The following is a 27,093-nucleotide window of genomic DNA, read 5'->3' on the forward strand; positions in this document are numbered from 1 at the left end:
AGCTAACAGGAGAACAAGCATCGGCCGGATCTTCAGCTTTTGGGGCCGACTTCGGTCGGCAGTCAGCCGCGACGGATAAGAAACCTTTAATCAGGAGGAAAATCGCATCTCCAGAACAAGAAAACAACAAATTGCAGGTAGCAGCAGCAGTAGAAATAGCAGAACCAGGAACATGTCCGCCAAGAAGGCGAAAACTGGGGGCCCCTTTGACGAAGAGGGGGGCCCGAGGCCAGGCGACGAGACTCGAGCAGAACTGCTCGAAATCATCACAATGCTGAAGGAGGAGATTGCAGAACTCCGAGCAAAAAAAGAGGAGAAGCAACAGAAAAGAGGAAATCAACATCAGCTACAACAGCAAATAGAACAACCAATCGAAATAGACGACATCGCGGAATGTACATCTGTTTTCGCCGAGGCAATGATAGTAGAAGGCATCGACAACGAAGCGGTAACATCGGACAACGAGGACGAGCCCCAGTTTAACTTCGTGTCAAAACGAAACCCGAGAAGAGTTAAGGTTAGCGCCAAAAATGTTAAAATTACTCCGCAGGTTAATCTCACCCTAACCCCCGCCCAGAAGCCCAAAATATTGGTAATTACAGGTTACTCGCTAAACGTCCACCAATTATTAGGGTCCCTTAAGTCAAAAGAGATCAAAGCAACTTTGAAAAATATGAGGACGGGTAAGACCCTCATCTTCGCCGAATTCATCGATGATCATGGCAAGATCTTCAATCTTATCAAAGAGCAAGTCTTCAGCTTCACAATCAGCACCCCTCAATCCCTCAGAACGCAACCCCTCATCATTCGAGGACTCCATCGAGCAACCGATGCTGCGGAAATCCTTGTGGAGCTCAAAGCAGAGCATTCGGAATTGAAGGTCAGTAGTCAATTTCCTGACCAAGCAGGTTAAGCTCTCCATAAGGAGAATCCTACGCTCCCAATTAAGTCCCAATCGTGACCTTCAAGCCCCCTCAAAAGCCCAATGATGCCTTCAAAGTGAAGTACATAATTTACTAGAAGATTACACTCAAGAAGATCAGGCGGTTGGAACAAATGCAATGTTTCAACTGCCAGAATTTCGGGCACGTAGTTCAAAATTGCACGATCTTTCACCGGTGCGTAAAATGCATGAAGAAACACTCGCGTGGCGACTGCTCACATGCTGCAACTGCGGCAAAGTCGGACATCCCACCAGCTACCACGGAATACAAAGATATGGTAGCGCAGAAGTAGGCGATTAAAGCCCGTAAAATTAACGAGGCACAACAGACCAAACAGGCAGTAGCACAACTGTCTCAAAGTTTGGCCAAAGCAGATGTCTCTTACGCCAAGGTCCCGAAAAACTCTCCGCCCCGAGTGGCTCCTCCATCTCCGCCTCCAACAATACCGTCACTCCCAAACCAACCGGCTGCGTGCCGTGAATTGGTTGCAGCGCTCACTTCAGCCACCACAAATGAGCAGCGATAATTCGCCGCCATCGGGCTCATCTTTACCTTATGGAGTTAAATAACTTTTCACTCCGCGATCTTTAAAACTCCTGCCGAACGCGTCACTTCCCAGGTGCTGGTTGACTCTCTGAAAGCAAACATTTACTGCGTTTCGGAGACTCATCTTAAAAGCGGGCATAACGTGAACTTGTGTGGTCAAAGGGTAGTATAGGTCCCAGGGCGAAACGTGGATTGGTACCCACGATGGAGCATAAAACCTGGGAAACGCCTGTTGAACCAACACCAACAGCTCTACTACCAAACCCCATCTCCAGCCCTTCGTAACACCTATAAGGCGGAAATGGATGCCGCAATAACCGCAGCAAACAGATGTCCTGGAGATGAAGCATCAACAAATGATCTCCACAACTACTAGAAGAACGTTAACATTGATACGGCCACAAACATACTTGGTCCCAGCCCCAAGAAAAATTTGAACGGCTGATTCAACGATGAATATAAACTAACAATGGAACGAAAGAATGCTACATACCGAGCAATGTTGCATTCTCAAAAAACGCGGGCACGCGCAGAGACTTATCACGAACTCCGTCGAGCGGAGAAGCGACTTCAAAGACGCAAAAAGGAAGCCTGGGAGAACCAACAGGTTTGTGAACTCGAAAAGTACAGGGAGCAACCGCACCAGGCGCGGAAGTTTTACCAACAAGTCAGCAGGATGAAGCCTTATACACCACGATGCTCAGCCTGCCGAGACAAAGAGGGAAATCTGATTTCCGACAGAATGGGCATATTGGAGCTACTGAACAATCAAAACATCGACGAGTTGGAGATCCCGCCAACTGAAGACGACGGACAAATACTGCCACCACCAATTATAGAAGAAACAGTCCGTGCAATTCATCGGCTTGAAAATCATAAGTCGCCAGAAGTCCCATCTTGCTAGGCCGGGTAGCCCCATTCGCCCAGAACATCATTGGCCCATACCAAAGAGGCTTCACTCCAGGTAAATCAGCAACAGATCAGATTTTCTCTCTGGGGCAAGCGATGGAAAAATTAACTACTACCCTTTGACGCCGTGGAAGCTATAATTTGCGAGAATTTGATCAGCGAAATGCTATTTTTCTCTTATTGAACATGAACTCATCAATGGACGGTGAAATCTTTCCTCAAAAATTTCGCTTGCCTAGACAAAGTGTGTTGTTTCTATTCACTAAATCCACCCCCAACTCCTCCCTCTCCCACCCCTCCTACCTTTAACTATTACATCACAGCGCAGAATTAATTTACTTTAGCTAGATCTCTTTCGTTCTAGCCGCGGCGATCGTAACTGTGTCTTGCTCACTTCTTTCGATTTTCCCATTTTGCTTTGGATCTTTGTGATAATGAAGGTTCTCGCACCCCAATCCTCCGAGCAAGCTTCCTTTCTCCAGGCAACATTTTCAGGTGATAGCATTCCACTTAGAATTTCCGCGAGAAACTGGATGAGATTATAATTAATCTCGCCATGTTTTCTCTCCAGATACTCCCTGATGTTAGGAATCGAACTGTGTGTCCAGCGACCCTTGTTTGAGTGGTCCCATCGCTGTTGTCATCTAATTAAAAATCTCAATCTTTCGGCTTTTTTGCTTCCGATAAAGGAATGATGGACTTGATGTTATATATATTCGTCATCTCATCTGCCAAGACGTCAATCAACAACATTCTCGAAGGCGCGGAACGCAGAATACACCCTAAGGGCTGCTATTCTGTCGACTGCAATCAGTGTATGTGCGCTAGATAAAATGTGCAGCTCCGATTCCAGCTTGGAGACCCTATACAGCAGGATGGAACTCACCACCCTGGCTACAAGTATGTTGCAGACCTCTTACATTCGACATCATTCTTACTAGTGCCATACTATCGATGGATGCCTTTTCGCAAAAATACTCCACGTGCTGCTTAAAACTGACTTTTGCATTTATCATCACTCCCAAGTATTTGATGATTGGCTTGGAAATTATGATATGACTCCCACTCGGTGATGAGGATCGCGTCTTTTCCTCTGCGAGTGCCAGGCCAGCAGTAGGCAACCGAGCATTTCCGAGATGTTTTGCAACCACGAACAATCCAATGTCGCCGGCGTAACCCGTGACCTTCTCCGGAATGGGAAGTTTAAGAACATTGTTGTACATGATATTCCACAGTATTAAGCTTAGTGTGGAGCCCTGCGGGATACTCGCATAGACAATGTTCTCCTGAGCTCCATCATCGGTGTCATACCAGAGCGTCCGTTCTAATAAATATCTGTCCAGAATGGCAGCAATCGTCGTCAAGGACTTCTGTAAAAATTTCCAACTGGCCGAATAAAATGTATTTTTCACGTCCAGGGTTACTACCATGCAATCATTGTTGGTACTACCCTTTCCATGAATTGTATTTCTAGTCAAGGGGCCTCCTTGAGTCTCAACGACCAGGAACCTTCTGTTATAGATTACCCGCTTCAGCATTTTTCCCATAGGATTAAGAAGACATATTGGTCTATATGGGGATAGCTCACCCGGAAATTTGCCAACCTTAGACAACAATACCAACTTCTGCTGCTCTCATGCTGTAGAGAATACCCCTCAGTCATACACGCTTCGAATAACTTGGCGACCATATCCGGTCTAAATCTCATAGCGAACTTAAGTACCCCATTGGGTATTCCATCCAAGCTTGGAGTTTTGTTTTCATCTATTCTGCTGCAGATCTCCAATGCGAATTGCCGTCACATGCAGGGATCTTTGAAAGGTGCCAGCGCCCTCTCTTCTGGGGGAATAACGCCTGGATGATTTTCAATAAAAGGATAAGGCACTTGATCAGTGGAGATACCCGGCCTCTAAATCGTCCCATCACAACTCTAGAGGCGCTCCACCACGGGTTTATATCCGCCTCATAGCACAGATCCATCAAGCATTCTCTTTTGCGTCGCTGAATGGCCAGCTTGAGATTTTTGCAGGCTTTCTTGCTTGCATGCTCTTTTTGCACCTGATCGATCCTACCAAGCGTCCTCTGAGACATTCATCTGACTCTGTTGCAGCATAATCGAAAGCCAGCCCCATGTGCAGGGACCCCCACAATTTTTTTCAGATTTTTGGGTTGGGTAGTTTCTGACATCGGGTCCTTGAAGCAATTGACCCTTTTCGGAACCCCGCATCTGCAACCAATATCAAAACTAATATCTACTTCGGAAATTACCAATAAAGACCTTTCATTTGACCTATCTCACATGGCCATATTCTGTGAAAAAAAATTTACTCCCCTCTTTTGCATATAGTACATATGGGGAGTTCCCCTTAAACCCAACAAAAAATGATGCCACTCATTGTGCCTATAGGGGTTTCCTGACCACATATTCTTACCAAATTTCGTGAGAATAGCTTCAGCGGTTTCGGAGTAAATGTCACGGACAGACGGACAAACAGACAGACGGGTAGACAGACAGGCAGACGGATAGACAGTCATTGAATCGATTTTAATAAGGTTTTGTTTCATACCAAACCTTAAAAAGAGGGTCTTGGGAACGATAACGGTACGAAGTTTGTGGCTTTCTGCTGCTTTCACAACCTCGTCAATGACGGCAATGTTCAAGCATAGCAACTGACCAGCAACGTACATCTATTCAGATCGACCAGCAATAGATTAAATAGTTACCATCTGGACGTGCGAAAGAATAAAGACGATCATATCAGCCTCGAGTAGGATCATCACTTAATGGTCGCTTGCCTTAGTTTCCGGGCTGTATCCGCATCGCCTGCAGGGATAGGGAGCCTTATCCCCTGAAGCTCCACAACAATTGCCCGCTTTCGGGACACACTTATTTTTCAGAACTGGATAACTACCTTACTGACCACCGAAAAGTATTGATAAGCATTGGGTCACCATCAAACGTACTTATTTTTCAGACAGAAGCAAAATTGTCGGTCATGTTGCAAAGGGGGCCCACAAGATTTTGCTAACTGCCAAGCAACGGAGATCGGCGAGCGTAGAAAACTGAAGGTTGTTATTGCCACTGCGAGAGGGGACAAACATAACACATTTGATCCCCGGTACTACAGAAAACGTAGGATGCCTTATGGCAAAAAAGAATTTGATATTGCACTGGTTAGGGAGGCAGAAACTGTCCCAAATAATAACAATTATATACTACATCGCAAAACTAGTTACAGATGTCGTCCGACGTTAACAGTCATCTCCTCATCCACGGCAGCACGTAGCCTATGAGGTGGAGAGAACAATTTACCACGGTTCTCAACCAAATATCATCTGGCAAAATCCCACTTCATGGTCTCCTTGCAGAACTGTTCTTTGCAGCTTCCGCAATCTCTACAATGTTCTTTCTTTCGCTCATGCGTAAATCCTAGAAATCTGAAGTATTTCTCAGTGACTGGAAAATGGATCATTATCCCCGGTCGAATACGCGCCGATGTTCATGTTATCATATGGGAGCAACACTATTAACACCTGGCTTCGCAGCATCATCAATGTATTCCGCCCCGACAAAACTTCGAACGGAGAACTTCGTCTGCGTAGTAGCCAGTACCGCCAAGTACTGGTAGAAGTTTTAATTAGAAAGCGGGAGTGGCACTGGTTAAAGCCCACTTTAAAAAAGGGCGCCAACTCTACTACCCCAGAGTGACCGACGAGTGAGTTGCCCTAGAAACCCATAGTGCAGAATAATAAAGGAACAGTGCAGGCTTCACAAAAAAACGTAGAAATACCGCGTAATTACACTCAGATATCAATGTGTGAGTTTAAAAACAAAAGTTCGGCATATATCTGGTTTGACATATTCAGGCTTAATTTATTCCTGCTGATTTGGCCATGGGAGAATTCGGTATCCCGACGAAATTAATAAGACTGACTAAGCTGACCCTGACCGATGTGCGAGGCCAGATAAAAGCACCAGGATCACTCTCAAGACCATTCGACATCAACAACGGTCTACGACAAGGGGATGCGCTATCATGTGTCCTCTTTAACCTGGCCCTCGAGAAAGTGATCCGTGGTGCTGAGGTAAATGCAAGAGGTACGATCCTCTTTAAGTTCACCTAACTATTGGCCTATGCTGACGATATCGACATCATGGGAAGAACCACCCGAGGCGTACAAACTGCCTTCATCCAGCTCGAGCAGGCAACGATTGTTGCGAGATCTTGGGCTGCACATCAGTGAAGGCAAGACAAAATATATGATGGCAACGTCAGCACCGAAGACGAATCAACCAACAACATCAAACCGCACTGGTCAAACACAAACACGAAGAAGAATAAGGATAGGTGAATACAACTTTGAGACCGTTGGCAATTTCTCCTATCTAGGGTCGAAAATCACAACCGATAACAGCTACGATGATGAAATCCGCGCACGGTTGTTGTCAGCTTGCAAAGACTGTTCCGCTCGAAACGTCTCACCATAGGGTCAAAGCTCTTACTGTACAAGACTGTAATCTTGCCAGTCCTCATGTATTCCTCGGAAACTTGGGTTCTTAGCAAGAAAAATTGCGAACTCTTCGCCGCGTTCGAGAGACGAATCCTCCGAAGAATTTTTGGCGCCCTACATGAGGATGGACGATTCCGTAGCCTACACAATGACGAAATCTATGAGCGATACCATGACCGTCCGGTTGTGGATAAAATCCGGCTCAATAGGTTACGGTGGGCGGGTCACTTAATCCGTATGGATGAGGATGATCCCGCCCGGAAAGTCTATAAGGGCAATATCTATGGTAGAAAAAGAAGACGAGGCAGACTCTGCCTAAGATGGAGTGATGGCGTAGGTCAGGACGCCAGACAGCTTTTAGGGATATCGAATTGGTGGACCTCGGCGCAAAACCGGGATGTCTGGAGTTCTTTATTAAGGCAGGCCTAGACCGGATACCGGTTGTTGCGCCGTTGATGATGATGCTGAGGATTTGGAAATATCAAAGGCAAGTCCTTTTAATACGAGAAACAGGGTTAAGAATTGAACGTTCAGAACCAAGCATTGAAGGTCCAAGTGGTTTAACGTAAGCACCTACCGTGTAGGCATAAACCCACGGTCCTATTCGGATACGGATTTATTTGGAGATTACATTCAAATCCCTGACGTGACGAGTACTGATTTATACTAAGTGCAGGCTCATTATATATGCTAGTGGAGGTGCAAGGTCTATCTAACACGCCTGTCGCAACTGAGGGGTACGGCGGCCGAATTGTGCAGCGTGACTCTGCGCTTAAGCTTACAAGGAGCTTCACATGAATCCTTTCCAGGTTCGGGTCTGATCGACCTCCTCAAGTCAGTGGAAATGGTACTCCCCAGAATCAAGTATTAGAAAGTGTTCAATGGCACATGAACGGGATAAGGTAAACAATAGCAGACTGGAAAAACGGTTATTATTGAAAGCATCCTTGTTAAAAAAAAATTGCCAACTGTTCCTTAGTTACGAGCAGAATTACCAGACTCAATAACAGTAGAATCAAATACGTCTTAGAACCCAAAGATTAGATTAAAAACCGATGTATGGTAAACGAAACCTATGACCAAAGCAAGAGTTAATTGGGCATTGATTGAACGTTGGCCCATTAAAGACGAATTGTACTCACTTACGGGTCAACATTTAACTCGTCCTCCCGTCCTCAGTTCCAAGAAGAGAAGGGGAGACATTCAACCCCCACTGTATTGTGCAGTACTTAACTTACGAAGAAGGACCCTTAAATTTCAGAAAAGAGAGCATTAATGACGGGAACAGTTGGTTCCCGGAATGCAGTACTTGCGTAATTTTAGTCAAGAACGGAAATCTTCTTCAACTTTTTTGTTGATGTCTTTTACTTCATAAAGAAAAGAAAAGGAGAACATGATACTTCAGGGTGCACTATATGTTTCTATGATAGCTGACACATATGACAAGCTGAAATTTTTATTTCACCAATCAGCTACGGAAGAGATGATTCATTTTTTTTTAAATTCCAGCATGGAATTCGTATATTCTCTGGAACATGAATGAATCTATTTGAGATGAGGCCTATAAACTTGAAATTGAAAAAATATGAGCACTTCATAGTTGGTAAACAGACTTAGTTACAATTTTTAAAAGTGCGTAATATTAGCAACCACTTCACAGCCCTTCCGCAGAACGGATGAAGGTAATTTATTCAAGCTGTTGTTCACATTACACAGTTGACATTATACGTCTTCCATCTAATTTCCTCTGAGGCATAATGTTTAAGAGACACAAAAACGGTATAAATGTGTGTATGTCATTATCTTTCGAGGCGAATAGTCTCAGCATAAATTTCACAGTTGATGAGTACGACACCATTGTATCTGCTAATATCCACCTTTATTATGCTTCGTGAGCCATGAATATGTCATGGTTCGCGCTGCTCTGAAGATATGAGTATGACACCGAGGAAGATAAGTCAAACTCAAACCAAGCGCACAAATCATATGCAATTCAGAAGAGGAAAATTACCAACTGATATTATGAAACCTGGAGCAAACGGTCAACGTCAGTCATAATTAATGCAACATATCTTTGTCACCTATAAAAAGCTAATAACTCATAAAATATTATATCACAACTTTCTGAGGAAATGATTATAATAATTTTCTGACACTTTTGCTTTCAATACTAAACAGTGAATGTTGACAGCGGGAGTTTACGGGAGTTTGCTTTTCGAAATTAAATTTTCAGAATGAAATTTTGGAATGAGTTTATGTTTAATTACTGTGGAAATAAATAAGATGAAATGAGACATTGTTCTAAAATTTATTATCTTTTAATTGCTGAAAATTACGTAAAATTTAAGTGAGCAATTTGCATAAGATTTTTTTTCAAAATGGGGAAATGAGTTGGTGGTTAAATGTTGACTGTTAGATAAAATAGCTTTCAAAGAAATGGCAATATCAATTTTCCAATTTGGGATCTCCTTGAAGTTATGCAAACGTCAGAGTTTCGAAATCCAAAGTAAATTATTTTGTATATATTAGAAATGGTCGATTTGGCAATTAAGTGAAGTTAGTGGTGATTTTGCTGTATCAAACCACTACCAGTTAGCGCTGTTGGTGTCGGATAATGAAATATAAATAGTCCTACATTTAATCAAGGAGTCATTTCACCCACGCCGACCTGATTGCTAGCAGCTTTCTGGCCACACATCACACCATCCGACATTGTCCGACCCACCCACAGAAACTACGGTTCGCCAATAAATCCACAACCTCACTAGCACGCCCAATTCCCGATCCCACCACCTCAACCTACAACACCCCACTGCTTACCAATACAAACCGTCCCACTCCAAACAGTAGAATCCATCATCGTTTCCCGAAAAAATAAAAAATCAACCGGCCCTGACCACATACCTATCATCATCCTAAAAAAATACACCAGAACCCTAAGCACTTTCCTCTCTCAACTCTTCAACCTATGCCTCCTATCTGCACACTTTCCCACTCCATGGAAAGAATCCCACATCGTCCCAATCCTAAAAAAGCAATAACCTTCAGCTTCCCCGGGCAGCTACCGAAGCATCTCCCTCCACAACGTAACATCGAAAATTTTCGAGCACGTCATCCACGATATCATGCTCCAACACATCACCGACCACACCATTATTCCCCCATTCCAGTTTGCCACCAGGCGTGGCCACGGCACCTCACACGCCCTCCTAGTCGTCGAAGCTGACATCCTCTCCCAGTTTTGTTGTTTAACTGGGAGAGGATGTCAGAGTCCCCACCACCGCTTGCTTCCTCGATATCCAGAAAGCCTTCGACGCGGTCTGCTACGGAGGCCTCACCTACAAACTTTCCCACACATTCAAATTCCACCCGCAACTATGCAGACATATTCTGAATTACCTTTCCAATCGTCAATCCCTAGTCCGCATGCATGATACCCTAACCGATCCATTCAGTCCTCCCGCAGGCATCCCGCAAGGCTCAGTTCTGTCAGCAACCCTATTCATTCAGCACCCTACCAACTTCCCCAAGCTGTCAAAACTATTCAATACGCTGATGGCTTGATCCTCTACACCTCTTCCCGTAGCATACAAACCTCCCAAAACCACATCAATACCACAATCCTAACCCTCAACAAATTCCGCCACTCCTGGAAACTTCCCCTCAACTCCAGCAAATGTGAAGCCATTGTCTTTCGTGGTAGAGCCACTTTTACCGGCAAGATGCTAGCCAACACCCGCAACCTCGGTATCAAAATCGGAACATCCACCATTCCCTCCGTCCAATCCACGAAATGCCTGGGAATAACCCTGAATATCCGCTTATCACCCGTGCCCCAGGTAAATTCCAATTCCTTCCTTCCGTCCTTTCAAAGACCTTAGCTGGACTAAAAACCCTATGACCCATCCTCAAGAAAGACTCCGCCATCCTCCCCAAAGTCAAACTCTCTCAGCTATAAGCAGCTTATCCGTCCCATAATCACGTATGGATTCGTCGCATGGTGCGCGTCTCCTCAGCCCAAATGGAGCGTCTACAGGTGCGCAAAAGAAGGTTCTTCCGCCTGCCCCTTTCCCAGTCCAATCTCCACTCCAACCAAGCCGTCTATGACGAGATAAATTGCTCCCGCATAGATCAGATCCTCCTTACTTCACTAACCAAATTCTTCATTAAATGCCAAGTCCACGAAAATGACCTCATCCAGGTTGACTCCCACATACGCACCCATAACACGAACCCCTCATACCGCCACCATTCCCTCCCTACAGATCTCCTAACCCTTTCCACTCGAAATAGTAGCTATCGCGCCGGTAAGCTGATTATATTCATGTCAGGGGTAGCACAGGGATCCATCCTATGGCCGGGCCTCTGGAACGCTACCTATGACAGTCTACTTAAACTCGAAATGCCAGAAGAGTCGCGCCTGGTCGGCTATGCAGACGATGTCGCAGCGCTTGTTGGTGGACGCACTGTCGAACAAGCGCAAAGCAGACTCGACATATTGACGCAACAGGTAAGCGGATGGATGACTGCTCATGGTTTCAAAATTGCACTTGAAAAAACCGAAGTAGTTATACTGACTAAAAAGAGAATTTCGACCCTGCGTCCCATATCGTTCGGCGAGTCGATAATCGAGTCAAAATCAGCGGTAAAGTACCTCGGGTTGACAAGATAAGCTTTTTTGAGCAAATCAAAGCAGCAGCGAATTAGGCTGCAGCTGGAGTTTCGGCGTTAAGTAGGCTAATGGCAAACATTGAGGGTCCTACGTCTAGCAGGCGACGTCTCCTGATGAGTTCAACGCAGCCTGTCCTGCTCTACGGCGCAGAGTTATGGGCAGACGTTCTTAACAAGGAGGTATATCGTAAACGTCTCGCGCAAGTACAGAGATCACGGGAGTGATCACTGTTGCTCTTTTTGCTAAGGAGCGTCAAGCCATATACAATCGCAAGGGAGATGAGCCAAGCCAAGTGGTTGCTCGCGAAGAACGACAACGCACTCTAGATGAGTGGCAGCTCTCGTCGCAAAATGAAATTAGAGGCAGATTGACTGCGCGGCTCATCAGCAACTTAGGTGCGTGGCTGAATCGGAAGCATGGTGAGACTGACTATTTCCTTACCCAATTTTTAAGTACATGGAAGTTTTCAGTTTTACCTACACAAGATTGGAAAGGCGCGATTTCCGGATTGTGTGTTTTGTGGACGACGCCCACCACACTGTTTTTTCTTGTGGAAGGTGGAATGGGGTTCGTCAGCAGCTCTATTTAAACACAGGGGACCTCTCTCCAGACAACATTGTCGAAGAGATGCTGAGGAGTGCTGACAGGTGGAGCCGTGGTGCCCATTACGTTCGGGCCTTTCTCGTTGCTATGAAGATAGAGCTCGACTGGTGGAGGAGCCGGATGGCAGGTGGTTCCTTGAACTGACAGTTCCCTTCCTCCGCTCCCCTCCCGTTGGTGAAAGGAATTCCCTGATTTTAAGGCTCCGCAAGGCGGGATAGTTCGGGGACTAGCCCGAAGTAATGTGACAAACGGTTCCAGGCTAGCTCTCTGTGTGTTTAGCTGGTAGTCCGACGACGTACCGAACCAGGCGTCCAACATTATGTGCTAAAAAAAGCTGATTATATTCAACCGCCCATACGATCGACATCGCCCTGGCCTCATTTACTCCATCGCCGAATAACCCACCGTCCCCTATTGGCATCCTTCTTCCATCTTTTCAAGTATCCTAATAATTCTTCCGTGCAAACAACAAGATAAGAGGGTTTTTCCTGACTTTCCCCTCTATAGCATAAGTCCTAAGATAAGTTAGAATTACTTTAAATTAAGTTTAGTATTAAGCCAAATGTTAGTCTCTAGTTAAAGTTAAGCTGTTAGAGATAAGTCTAGTGCAACCAAAGTAAAGAAAGAATAAATCGAATGTGATATAAAAAAAAAAGGGGTCATTTCAGTTTTGACCATCCTTTAATAACAGTGAATAAAGAGGAGAAAAGGATGGAAAAGAGCCAAGAACGTATACTTTTTCTGTATGAGTTCAAACTCGATCATAAAGCAGCGGAGGTGACCAGGAACATTAAAAGTGCATTCAGAGTTGATACGGTAAGCGAACGAATCACAAGGCGGTGGTTCGAAAAATTCCGGTCAGACGACGTAAACCTTCAAAGTGAGCAACGTGCACATCCAGGATCATCGATGGACAACAACGAGCTGCGTTTGCTAGTCGAATCCGACACACGTCAGTCTGTGAGAGACATTGCAAAGAAACTGGGCGTACACTATTCGACAATTTCCCGGCACTTGCAACAGCTTGGAAAGGTGAAAAAGCTCGACAAATGGGTTCCGCATGCCCTTACGGAGCAAAACATGGCGCTTCGAATGGAAATTTTCAGTTCTTTACTCTCCCGCAACAGAAGCGATCTCTTTTTGCACAGAATAGTGAGATGTGATGAAATTCCTGGGGGTTTAACGTGAGTACCTGCCGTGTAGGCATAATCCCACGGTCCTCTTCGGACCCGGATTGATTTTGGGACCGCAATCAGAGCCCCGCCATGACTGGCACAGCGGTACTGGTTCATACTGAGTGCAGGTTCAGCATTCATACCAGTGGAGCATACATGCTCCAGGAATTCTCCTGGAGCATATGCTCTCAAAGGGTTCTCATGGTACCAGATAACCTCCGGTGAGGCTTGGTGGCCAAAGCCACTTCAGATGAGTCCCTTGCAGACTCGGGTCTGATCGCCCTCCTCGAGTACGTGGGGGCGGAACAGTTGACAGTGAGATGTGATGAAAAGTGGATATTATACGACAATCGTCGCCGATCAGCACAATGGATGGATGCTGATGAGCCACCGAAGAATATGCCCAAACCGAGCCTCCATCCGAAGAAGGTAATGGTGACTGTTTGGTGGTCTACAGCTGGGGTTATCCACAATCTTTTTTTGGCACCTAGAGAAACGACAAATGCACAGAAATACTGTGTCCAACTCGAGGAAACGCACCAAAAATTTAGTATTCAACTTACTCCCACGTTTTTTAGTCCATGGATCCCTAGTTTGGAGCGTAGCACCCCAAGCATTAAGAATCGAAAAAATCAAAAATTTGAAATCATGCGGATGGGGACTTAGGATCCCGCAGATCCTAAACAACAACCTAGCTTTAGCCTTAGTCTAGCTTAGACTACAACGACTGGCGTTTTAAGTCCAATATAACTCGCAACCTTGTCGTGTTTTTGCGATGATAAAAGGGAGCGTCTTTCCACCTGTTGGCACTTTCAGTCACGCTGCTCCCAGGGCAGAGGTGAGGCAGCGTCTGATGAGTTGCCTCTGCCCTGGACGAAACCGTCAGTCAAATTTTTGATTTTTTCGATAATTAAATAAATGTTTGTAAGCTTTACAGTCGTTTCCAATTTTAGTACCAAATCGGCCATTTCATGTGCAACAACCAATAGTTAGAGATAGATTAAGGACTTTCTGTATTTACCATAAAAAGATATTAGAATGCTATGTGAAACCATAACAGTTCACCTAGTCAACGTGAGCATAATAATTTGTGTGATGTGATTTAAATATGCGAAATGCACATCGGTACCTTTATGCTATATCTGGTTACTCATAAAAGCTCGTACTGCAATCTCTTGACCATATTTTATGTATTATTTACCATTCTTTGTCGAAGTTCCAACTTTTTTTGTGGATTTCTTTCAGATTTTATGAAAGAATTTTGTAATGGTTACGGTAGACATCACCCTGAACATACATAGAAACAGATATTTATCTTTTCTTTAATTAAATATTCCTTCAAAGAAACATTACTAACAATGTGACAATACAGGTATACCCTCCAAGTGAAGTGACCCAGCTTTTGCAATTATTTGTTTACTCACAAAATAGGTACACTCGCAGCTTGAGGAAACCTATTTTCTGAGTTTTTATGTTGATACACGAATGTAGCACAAGTTTCTTATTTAAATAACTGATTGTTCTAACATTCCTTAGGTAGTCAAACTGAAGGCCAGTTGCACTTACTCTATCAAGGCTGGGAACAATATTTATTCAAGTTTGTATATTTTGTGGAAATGACAATGGGAATTGTCAGTTAGAATACATTAATATGTTAACTAAGCAAATTATGATAAATTCTTAACTGTTTTGAGAATTCAAAACTAACCTTAATGCCGGATGCAGCTGTAGGTTAATTCTGAAAAGGTCATATCAATTTGTTCATGGATTATAGAAATACAATATAAATATTAATTATATTGGGTATGAATATAAATTTATTTATTGGAACAGCTTGGATTTCCGCATTTCCTACTTTTACATACAATAGATAAAATGAACTATATATGAAGAAATTCTCACGTTTTACGTTTTATTTTCAAAATCGACCTATACAGCAACAATGCAGATAATGTCCCCTGGCCCGTATGGATAGATAGGAAGCAAATTTGAATTCCTCTTTGGCGCCTAATATAAAATTTGCTAACCTCCCTACAGGTAAAAATCATCGCAGCAAACAAGTGGACGAATCTTTCCTAGAATTATGTTGTTTGTATTTATGCTTGTACAGCATCATTACCCCTTGCTCCCTGCACCAAGCTCCTTATAATTGTCCAAACCACTAGAATATCCCGGCAAGTGAGCAGTGGAAACCGTTTTGTAAAGAACGTGTGTGCAGGAAAATGAAGGAAAGGACACCGGTGAGCCCACCAAGGGAGGAGAGCTATACCTCACAATGGAAATTACTGAATAGTTACAGTGCAGGTTCTTCTGCACTTAAATAAAGCCCCGCATTCGGCATATAAGGTACGTCCTTGACAATTTAGCACCTCTAAGTAATTTTATACAAAATCAAGTCTGTGGTTGTTGCCTATGAAACTCACATCGGGATGATCCTTTAAGCTCAAAAATCCTTTAAAACAAAAAAAAAACAAATAAAACGGTTCAGCCGAACTCTCCGTACTCTACCTGTCATCTTTTGGACTATAAAAAAGCGAGCGTTTGGGAGATGCTCTAAAAACAACAGGATGAATTCCCCCGATAAACCTATCAAAATTTTGGTTTAACTCGTTGACTTAGGGTTTCTTGATGACTCAACGTTAAATCTGGCAAAGATAGCTGCGACTACAACAGAGCATTAGCATTACTTACGTGATGTTCTTTCTCAAAAACTGGTAACAACAGATCTTTGCCCTATGATCAAAGCTACCGGGAGTTTTTAATTCAAACGAACCACACATGGCAGAACTAATTATTTTCGATATTTTAAGTTGGTGCCACCTTAATTGCCACATACATGTCAATATATATGCGTCAATGTATCATTAGCATCTGCTTATATGTGGTTGCCATTCATCCCTTGGTGGGATATAGCGCGACAACAACACCTAAGGGCCATCGCTCAAGGTTACCGCAAATGCGCTTCAACTCCCAGCATGGTTTCTCTAGGCGCCCGCACTCCTCCTTTATTGCTCTGCGCCAAGTGCTTTTGGGGCAACCCACTCCTCAGCCAACTTGAAAGAATGGATTCCAATTCGGTGCCACCTTCCACAGAAGCCATGCTTCCTAGGTATACAAATTGGACCACAAAATTCTCAGAGATTTTGCCTCGGTGTAGTACGTGACATCTTGCGCCATCATATGTAGCTTTGATTATAGAATTAGATCCTCTGGAATGTCCGTCCTGCATAGGGCACTTCAGACACACTTCCTGTTCACGCTATTGAAAGCTTTCTCGAAATCGATAAGGTGCAGTAAAGATCTAAACTCTGCGCACTGTTTGAAAATATTTGGTAGAGTGTTGATGCAGTCAATACAGGAGGATCTGTGAATCTGTGAATCAAGCTTTCAAAATATTCTTTGATGCGTTCCAGGTTTATTTTAGCTATTATCTTTACAACGGCAGGTAGCACGCAGATATCCCTCCAATTGTCACATTCAAAACGGGTCCCCTTCTTTGGAATCTTGACGATCATCCCCCCTTTCCACTCTCTGGGAAAGGTCTTGAATTTCCAAGATTTCTGTATGAATGGAAGCAGCAGATTTGCAGTAACTGAAGTATTTTTGATGAGGCCCCAATACTCATTGATATTCTCAGGCGAGTTACTCACTCTACCGTTCGATCAGCAAGATACCTCTCCCACTGTAGAACAAAAACTGGGGGCCACATCTCTCCAATTTTGCAAGAAGTGACGGAGGCAACACGCAAGCGAATGTAAGCGACCATCAGATGGTGATCCCTTTCGAGGTCGATGTCAACGCCTCGCTTGTTACCCAATTCCAGAAGACAACTCCTAAATCTACTGCTGATCGCGATGTGGTCGATATGTTTACTCGTACGGTGTCGGTCAGCTGAAACCCAACTGATCTATAGCAGGCTCTATGCTCGTACAATGTGTCACCAATAATGAGGCGGGGGAAGTTGCAAAAATCTACACGGACAGTCGCTAATACCATGTTTCTCCATCACATATCCGAGCAAGGTGTTATCAAATCCACCTTGGCATTCAGATCATTCATCATGATCATAATGTCACCTTTAGCAAGCCTCCCCTGAACTGCGGTTAATTGATCGTTCAAAGCATCCTTCTCCACTATATTGGAAGTCTGCGTTGGTGGGTAGCATTGTATAATTGTCACACTCCTTAACCTGGACCAAAATCTTGCAGTTAAGAGTCTGTCAAAAACCGGCTTTCACGTGAAAAAAGCGCACCTTACGGTGGAAGTCAGAAGCAACTCGACACCGGATTTGCGACGGCTGCAGAATACAAAAGTGCATTGCCTCAAGAAGGAAAGGAGTACTCTCCAGAGTCCCACCATCTTACTACGCTGAGGCCCAGAATGTCCAGCTTATATCGCTGGAATTCCCGTTGAAGAAACCGAGCATTCTGAAGACCCTCTCTCCCGTCTTTGAGGAGCATGCACACATTTTGGAAATCAATCAAAGTCCACTTTCGATAGTTAAAGAATTTCAATCTGGATAATTTTGTTAAGCGTTTTTTTGAAATTTTGTGTTCGTAACGAAATTTTGTACAAGTTTTACTATAAACTTTCATGGGGGCATACACGTAATAGACCTTATTAGAACTATGCCAATTTCTGTTCGCACTACATAAACAAAGACTATGTGGTCACTCCTTATTGATAGGAGAACCACTTCTTATTTGCACCTTTAACTTTTTTAGAACCCTTAAACGCTAAGCAAAGTAATAAAAACCTTAAAAATTGACACTAATCTATCAGACCGCACGGGTATTAAGCATAGGTCGCTTGTTCATATTCGGCTTAACAATTAATTTGGGGATACTCTAAAAAAGATGCACCAAATCCCTGATTCATCCACCAAGACATCAGCTTAGCTCGAAAATTTAGGGTTACTGATTTATCCGCCACGACGGACCAAATGCAAGGGAAATGATCTGAAAAAACGATTACCGATACAACCACCAAAAGTTACATTCTCCCCTCAAATTTCATGCTGACGTCATATGATGTATTAGCGGGCAAATTCAAACGCAAATGACCTGTTGTAACTTTGCTGATAATAATAGGATTTCTACCAAACTTTCCAATATCATTTCTTATTTTAAACCCCTATTTTATTTTCTACCCCTAGGATGAACTTAAGGGAGTTTTAAAGTAAATGTTCGAAATACACCAGCTTGTTGTTATCGATTATCTTTGAGTAGATACCGGACGATCGTAAATTTTGGACCTAGATGTTATATAGAGAGGTTTGGTAGTTTCCCAGAATGGGTTATTAAGTTAAGGGTGCATTTTTAAACCCTCTCACTCCCGTTTTTTCATGGGAATATTTAAAAATACACCCCCTTTTTCAATACATGCACTCCATCCTTAACCGCAACAGAAAATGATATCACCCATAGTTCACAGTTATATGATTAGTACCAAATATTGTGTCAATAGATCTAACCATTCCCATGTGATCGGTGCCAGATTTCCCACCAGGTGCAGGAGTTAAGGACCACGCGGCGTTAGGATGTATAAAGGCTGCCTCATCAAAATAAGCAAGACACAAAAGGACGACCTACTACACCAACTCAAAGAGACGGCAAATTAGCGGACCTTGGATGTGCAGAGACGAGTCGGAAGTGCTTTGGAGAAGGCAACAGTCAAATGTTTTATCCGCCAGACAATACTGCAATTTAAAGATCTGGGCAAGGCCACTGCTAAAGATGACCTTCACAGAGAGGTGGTAAGACAATCCAACCTGCTGGAAATGAAGGAGCACAACGTGACAACTATTGGCTTCGCCGATGATTTCGGAATAGCAGTGGTTGCAAAGCACCAAGACGAGATCGAAATCTAGGCAAATGAAGCGATATGGGAGATAAATTCCTGGTTGAGAAATTTCGACCTTTCACTTCCTGAACATAAAACAGAAGTAGTTCTCATTAGCAAGAAAAAAAAACAGAAATCTGAAAATCAAAGTTGGCGAACAAGCAATTTACTCCCAACCATCGCTCAAATACTTGGGAGTAATTATTGACAGAAGATTCAACTTCAAAAGACACATTGAGTGCGCCGCAACTAAAGCGTCTTCCATCGCTGCAAAGATCTCGAGGATACTACCGAACATTGGTGGGCCAAGACAAAGTCAATGTCTACTACTTTCTAGGGTAGTCAGCTCCGTGCTATTCTACGCAGCTCCAGTTTGGGCAACTGCTCTGGATAACAAATTGAACTGCCAAAAATTGGGAATGACATATCGGCTAAGTGCACTCCGAGTATACAGTGCATATCGGACAACATGAGGAGAAGCAGCATATGGATCTTTCCCATAGACATCTTGGCGAATGAATTCCGGCGTCTTTACGACAAAACGTATGCAGCTGGGGAGTATAGCGTATTTCGACGGCAGCTAGTACGGTGAGAATCTATCGAAGATTGGCAAAAGCGATGGGACGAGTCACAAACTGGTCGTTGAACAAACCGCATCATTCCGGATATTCGAATATGGTTTGAACGGAGCCAGGGGGAATTAAGCTACGAGCTAACGCAATTCTTAAATAGACATGGAGGTTATCGTGCTTATTTGGTCACAACAAGTCACCATGTTGTCCAAGATGTGGTAACGTGGCTGAGAATGCGGAGCATGTCATATTTGATTACCCCAGGTTTATTGCGCACCGACCAAGAATGGAAGCGGTCGCAGACAGGGCATTGTGGAGTTCATGCTGGAGTCAACGGATGCTTGGAACCAGGTTGTAAAGGAACTGCATGCTATTCACTAACAGCTTAGGCAGGAAGAATTACGACGAAAACAAGGAAGGGAGAAAACCATAATGAGTCGCAGTTAAAAGCTAATCCAGTCCCGTGTCGCAATACTTTATGGGAGTTCCGTGGGGAAAGTGGAATGAGAAGGAGGTGGTTTTAGTGAGTAGAAGTCTCACATAAATGCGTGGCAGGAGCCAGCAGTGGGTTTTGCACCTTTCCACGTTCCAACACCGAAAAAAAAGACAGACAGACAGACAATAAACCGATTTTAATAAGGTTTTGTTTTACACAACACACAGATAGAAAGCTTTAAAGAAAAATTTAAAACGGTACACATAAGGCAGAAGATTCGGCACTGACCTCACCTTTGCCCTGAGAACGTCATGACCAAAAATGATTGTCAGTTATTACTTACTCCCTTAATGCTATACACTATCATTTTCCTAGCACAAACTGAACTCTTATCCTATACGGAAGGGGAGGTGGGTTATGTGATGAAGTTAATATTACCAACAGTTCAGCGACTCAGACATATCCTCGGTTAATGCCAAAAACGATGTTGTGTCATGGCAACTGACCTAGCTGATATTTTCGATTTGATTTTTTTCAAAATTTACATTGACAAAGTTCTAGCTGAGGGTGAAGACTAAAGAACTACTGTTTTCTTAGCATTTTCATGGAAAACTCATTTTCAAATCCCCCTTGAAGATACATGAGTGCGATAAAAGAAAAGCACACAACCTACATCTTGCTGTTTTGAGAGCCATAAAAAATGTTCGCATAAAAAAGGTTGAATATTCGATGTCAGTACACATCTATTGTATGTAGTATCGATTTTTGCGAAATTTCGTCCCCTTTTTTTCGCTCCCAGGACTATTATGTTGCAGTAAAAGTGCTGTTGTTTTCCACCTACATTCATGCGCATGTAAACAGTAAGCATGTATCACTCCAGATTCGATTACGACCAACCCTTTTTATGTAATTACTATTGACTTTCCGCCTCGCTCGATTTATTCAAATGAGCAAAAACTCACGCCATTAGAAAGTCAGAAGTAATAGTAAAATTTGTCTCGGTTCGAACGCGTAAAAAGAAAAGAAACTGAAAACATTGAATGAAATTGTGTTCAAAACTAAAGTGATGCAATTACGTGACCATAAAACATTAAATAGTACTTGACTCTCAACTGGTTCTTGTGATATTCATATCCACTTTTCCAAGTTGTTTACACTCAGTTCGCCTGGCTTGACTGAAAAAAAATGAGTTCCTCTCTAGGAGGAACAAGAGAGTGTCTTGGCTCTTGAAGTTCAAGTGCTGTAACGAGTTCTTCTGAAGGTTTTCCTCGTTGGCCACGGTGCGCTTAGCTGGTAAATGTTTTCAATTGATGATGGCCTGGTCACGACCAGCGCTAATGTTGTTATTGGTCATCGCCCTGAGTGCATCGGATAACATCAAACTTGAAATCGTGGCTCAAATGTTGTTTGTACTTTATCATGTTAATGGGTTTTCGCGTACACGTGAAAAATTATAGTTTTGAACAAGAATCGACCAAGATTCCGCTGAGAAAACCATCTAATTGCAAGTTGGGTTTTTGACCACCACTTTGGCATAACGGTACCATAATGTGCTGTCTAGCTTTAACATTACCAGAATGTCTGGGCCTATCATTTTGTTCGGTCTTCCTGGTTTGCTAAAATCAACTTTTTGGGGTTTCTGCCTCTTGGATGAGAGTAAGATCCCCAATTATGGAAGCTAAAAATCATAAGTTTTTCGCTACTCTCAACCCTCTGGCCACAATAGAAATGAATCTGATCTACTTTCTTGCGCTATAAATGTACGCTGATAGCTTCCCACGGCCAAAGTGTAGTATGAACCATAAAAAGTAACGAGTTGTGAAACACGAAAAACCATTCCTGATACGTATCAATCATATAAACAAGTAAAACATATAAATTACAACATTTCAACATTTTCTGAATTGGGTCCCGCTTATATAATACCTGCGTAGAGAATGACCCCATGATTGGCTATTAATTATCTACAATTGTTACGATATCACGCTCACAGTGCGGAGCTGCCTTAATCTTAGCTTGGTTAAGTCACACTGTCTAGGGTATCAAGACTAAATGACGTGGATTCTAGCCGACCACGTCTGTTTGCTTTAGTCTTATCAAAATTTCGAGTGTTAATATCGATTAGAACGGAATTCGTTTGCGATGTTCCCATTTTCATCGTCTTGTGAAGTAACTTGTTAGGAAATCCCACAACCCGATTGATAAATTCAGGTGATATTCGTGTCCGCTTGCCAAGCAGGTTGTTTGGTCGATTTTATAAATATTTTATGTTAGGTATTGGATTCAAGGGTGAATTTGATTTGAGAATAGATGAGAATACAAGAGACGGAAACTCTACTGTTTTCCTTGAAATTCTAGTCATGATTAATTACTGACATTTCATTGGTATCATTCCGATGGGTGACACAGCATGCCATGTTCGATTGGGGAGTTCCTGATCATCGAATTTTTCTTCTAAGGTAATGGGAAAAAATAACAATTATTCATTGGCATTTGAATCCGCATTTCAATTTTCCTATTTTAGGGAACTCTGGTTATTTTAAACTATTATGAGCAACCCCAAAATATCGAAAATTAGTACCAAACTTCTTTAATTTTAGTTATGATTGCCGATATAAGTGTCATCTGTGATATCATAGTTTATGTTTTTGTGTTAATTAGGCGGTCAAAAATTGTATAAGCCTCAAGGCGCCCATGGAGGGGTCTGGAAAACGCCTGCTAGACCAACACCAACAATACTGATCCCACCGGATTGGGTTAGGTGGAAACGATTTCTAACGAACCCAGGATACTCGGACTAGATGGACCTTACCACGGCGGACTCGGCAGCGAAAACGTGCAATTCCTACTCACCGAAAAATCCCCGGCTGGTGGCTGATACTTCACCCCATGCGCTGGGCAGCGATCGGTTTCCGGGGAAAGATCCACGACACCATTTATCATAGCGGCCATCCAATAAATCATGTGATCAGATTAGGTTTCCTAGTCATCTACAAAATAAAACCTGCTGTTATAGTTTTTTTTCCTTGCGATATGAGGGATCCTAAGTCCACTTCCATTTGATGTTGGACCGGACCAAGTGGAGAGAAACTCACCCACACGTGTTTGAGTCCACGAACCCCTCGTTTGGGGAAGAAAGCCTAACGGTTTCGTCCAAGGCAGAGACAACTCATCAGATGCTGAGCATATATAGAAGCTCAAACTATTGGCGATTTAAACCGGAATATAATTCCCACCCTTGTCGTGTTTTTGAGATTATATAAAGGAGCGTTTTCCACCTGTTGCCACTTTCGGTCACCTTGCTCCCAAGACAGAGATGAAGTAGCGTCTCATGACTTGTCTATGCCTCGGACGAAACCTTTAGTCTTTCGTTCTGCTGTTACAACGCTCTGCTTGGACCCGGCAGGCCAACAGTCCAGAAGACCCAATAGTACCCACGTAGTATACCAACAGGAACTCCGCCATGCTATTAACATAGTATGCTGGTCCCAAGCCCAGGTAAAGGAGGAGGGTTTGAGGCAACGTACTCTGTACTATCCTCAGTAAAACAAAAATAAAATGCTGAGATCAGGGAAAGAGATAAATAGAGTATAGTTGGAGTTATTCTACTATGCTAAATCCTACCTGATCTCTCTTGGTGACAGGCCCCGCGACAGGTCGACCAAGAAAATGCATAGAATGTCGTTACAAACATGATGATCGGATTAAGTCACAGGCCTCGGAGAAATGCTAGGGCGTCCACCTCAGTCGACGCGGCAGGACGGGCCCCGGTCCTGTCGAGAAATAGGCAAGGGTTCTTGACGCATGGACGGCGTCAGGACGTAAACAAGTTAGTCCGCACACAACGAACACAACAAATACGTGTCTGCACGCTAAATGTTGGTACCCTAACTGGAAAGACCGAGCAACTCGCAAGAGCCCTTCGGAGAAGGTGCATTGACATCTGCGCTCTGCAAGAAACCCGATGGTCTGGTTCCAAAAGCTGTGACATTGAACGCGAACGCGGTAAAAATGGCTTCAAACTTCTCTATTTTGGTAACCCACACACTCAATATGGTGTTGGCATTGCCATCTCAGAGGGTTTCCGTGATGCCATTAAAGAAGTCGAACGATTTGATGATCGGCTGATGAAGCTCACCATTATATCAGCTGATCGCACTATTCACTTCTTCACCGCGTATGCACCACAGACAGGTCGACCAGATGCCGAGAAAGATGCCTTCTGGCAACTTCTCGATGAAAAGACTTGTCACGTGCCTGCTGACGATTACATAATCATTGCCGGCGACCTTAATGGTCATGTGGGTGAAAAGGCAGACGGTAACAGGTGCCATGGGGGAAAGGGGTTCGGAGCGCGCAACGAAGGTGGCGAGCGTATAATCGATTTTGCGGGCACCCATGACCTTGTACTTATGAATACATGGTTCATCAAACGATTGTCTCATCTTCCCACATTTTATAGTGGGAACAATAAAACGCAAATCGACTATATTCTCATAAGACGTCAACATTTTACCACTGTCACTGATTGCAAAGTCGTTCCCTATGAGACCGCACCTCAGCATCGGCCGTTGATTGCCGTCCTGCGAATTAAGCCACCGATAAAACGGCGTGAGGAACGCACTGGCCCGTCGCGCATTAAATGGTGGCGATTTGGTGAGAAGAATGAAGAAACGGTCTCACTCATACGATTGCCAACCATTACGAATGTGGAAGAATCATGGAACCAAATGAAAGACACGATCCACAAAGCGGCATCTGCAACCCTCGGGGTCACCAAGCCGAGATACTTGGCTTTGGAATGATGATGTTGAAATGAAGGTCCCGTGAAAAGAAACGCCTCTACCACAAATTTCTCGACGATAAAACGCCTGCTAATTGGCAAATTTATAAGAATGCCAACCGGGAAGCAAAGAAAGCGGTCGCTGTCACCCGAGCGAACCATTTCAAGAATCTTTACGATAAACTGGACACTCGGGATGGCGAGAGAGATCTGTATCGACTTGCTAAAAGCCGTGATGAACGCACACAGGATATCGAACACTTCTGTTGTGTTAATGACAAGAACGGTACTTTGCTTACCAACCGTCGAGCCGCAACGGATAGATGGCAAGAATACTTCAAGCAGATTTCAACTGAAGAATTTGCTCATCCTCCACTTCCACAATCATTGCCGACATTTGGAGCAGTTCCACCAGTCAGCGCAACTGAAGTCGAGGAGGCAATAAAACAAATGAAATCGGGGAAAGCAACAGGACCTGACGACATCGCATCTGAGCTCTGGAAAGCGAAGAGCTGGGACCCAACACTGTGGCTCAGTCAATTCTTTAACCGGGTTATTCAGGAAGGAAGAACACCATCTGACTGGCAAGAAAGTACCACTGTTCCAATATGGAAAAAGAAAGGTAGCCCAGCAGAATGTTCAAATTACCGTCCGATCCGGTTACTTTCCCATACCATGAAGATTTTTGAACGCATTCTTGACAACCGTATTCGCGAAATCGTTGAAATAACCGTGAATCAAGCCGGATTTGTCAAGAACTGCGGAACTACTGACGCAATACACGCTGCGCGGTTACTCATGGAGAAAGACCGTGAGAAGCATCGCCCTCTTTACATTGCCTTTCTGGATCTAGAGAAAGCATTTGACCGTGTACCACACGAACTCATCTGGTATGCTTTACGACAACACTTGGTGCCAGAAGAACTCGTGCGCTGGGTTCAATTGCTCTACCACGATCCGAAAAGTAAAGTTCGAAGTATGGCGGGTGTATCAAAACCCCCTTCGTGTCTCTGTTGGAGTTCATCAAGGAAGTGCCCTCTCACCACTCCTCTTTGTCCTTGTTATGGACACCGTCACACGGAATATCCAACGTCCAGCGCCCTACACACTGCTTTATGCAGATGATGTTTTCCTAGCATCTGATAGCAAAAATGATCTCGAGCAACTTGTTCAAAAATGGAATGATCGCCTCATGCAACACTGTCTCAGATTGAATTTAAACAAAACTGAATTTTTGACGACCGATCCCCATGAAACAGGCACAATCACTGTCAGCGGCAGTGATCTGCCCAGAACTGAGCGATTTAAATACCTCGGGTCAACGCTATCAGCCAATGGAGAGCTGCGTTATGAAATTGCTTCACGCATTAACGCAACCTGGATGAAGTGGCGTTCCACAACTGGTGTCCTTTGTGATCGACGTATCAACGAACGTTTCAAATCTAAAATTTACCGCAATGTCGTCCGTCCAGTCGCTCTCTATGGTTCTGAGTGTTGGCCGACCATAAAAGACAATGAACGGCGTCTCGCGGTAATGGAGACGAAGATGCTACGTTGGATTAGTGGCGTCACACGTTTAGATCACATCCGAAATGAGGATATCCGCGATCGTTATGGGGTTGCACCGATCGTGGAAAAGTTGCGAGAGAGGCGTCTTCAATGGTATGGTCACGCAATTCATGCAAACGAGAATTCACTTGCAAAGATTGGCCTGAACATCGAAGTCGATGGTAAACGACCAAAAGGCAGACCTAAGCAACGGTGGCTTGATACGCTGGATGGGGATTTGAAAGCCTCGAGATTGCACCCAGATCAGGCATTCGATAGAGCCAAATGGCGAAGCCGATCACGACGAGCCGACCCCGCTTGTGAACGGGACAAAGGCTGAAGAAAAAGAAGAAGAAGAAGTATACCAACAGGACTGATGGCAGGCACTTAGCCTATGTTGTCAGAAACACACTATCGTTTATGGCCGAAAACAGCCAAACAGCCAAATGTGTAAAAGAAAACGTTATTAAAATCGGTTTACTGTCCATCTGTCAGTCTGTCCGTCACACGCATTTTTCTCGGAGGCTGTTATAAGGATTGACACCAAATTTG

At 43.8% G+C, this 27,093-nt stretch overlaps 1 protein-coding gene across 3 annotated transcripts in view; it reads right to left on the reverse strand.

Annotated features, from left to right (window-relative positions):
* The window catches only part of LOC119656803 (putative uncharacterized protein DDB_G0285119), a 121,558-nt gene that overhangs the window by 76,080 nt on the left and 18,385 nt on the right, over positions 1–27,093 (reverse strand). Inside the window, exon 2 of one of the 3 annotated variants that reach the window (XM_038063414.1) lies at positions 15,070–15,099. The exons of the other annotated variants lie outside the window; for them this stretch is intronic. The gene's annotated coding sequence lies outside the window, so the exon portion shown is untranslated. The remainder of the gene's footprint in view (positions 1–15,069; positions 15,100–27,093) is intronic. 3 annotated transcript variants of the gene reach the window in all.

The sequence above is a fragment of the Hermetia illucens genome, chromosome 5, assembly GCF_905115235.1.
Source record: "Hermetia illucens chromosome 5, iHerIll2.2.curated.20191125, whole genome shotgun sequence".
Classification (NCBI taxonomy): Eukaryota; Metazoa; Arthropoda; class Insecta; order Diptera; family Stratiomyidae; genus Hermetia; species Hermetia illucens.